We start from the raw sequence: 521 nt of genomic DNA on the forward strand, positions 1-521 counted from the left end.
TCAATTATAATCACCAGAATTACAATATATTGAGAGGGAAAAGACAAAAATAATTGCAAATGAACGCTTAGGAAAAAAAATAATGAAAAAAAAGCGAAAATAGACAAAAAGAAAGGACTAAAGTAGCAGAAATAGAAGAAAGAACATAAATTTGGAAATGGGAAAGAGTTTATCTGTAAAGAAGGAAATGTTGATAAGAAAGAGAAGAGAGAGAACGAGGAGTAACAGTGAAGAGCAGAGAATGTAGTAGACGGAGGAAGAAGGAGTAAAAAAGAGAAAGGAGAAAGAGAATGATAGATTACGAGAGTTAGCGAAATACAGAAATATGGACGAACGAAAACCAATAACAAAAAAGGAAAAAAAAAAGAATCAGGGAGAATAAAGCGAAAGAAAGAAATAACAGAAACGATAAATATCCCCCCAGAAAATAATATCAATTAAGAAAAGAAAACGAAAGAAGAGAAAAAGAAATAACCACAAGGAGAAATAGAACAAAAGAAAAAAGTCACGAGGAAAAGTAG

Source organism: Penaeus monodon, chromosome 19, assembly GCF_015228065.2.
Source record: "Penaeus monodon isolate SGIC_2016 chromosome 19, NSTDA_Pmon_1, whole genome shotgun sequence".
In the NCBI taxonomy this organism is placed as follows: Eukaryota; Metazoa; Arthropoda; class Malacostraca; order Decapoda; family Penaeidae; genus Penaeus; species Penaeus monodon.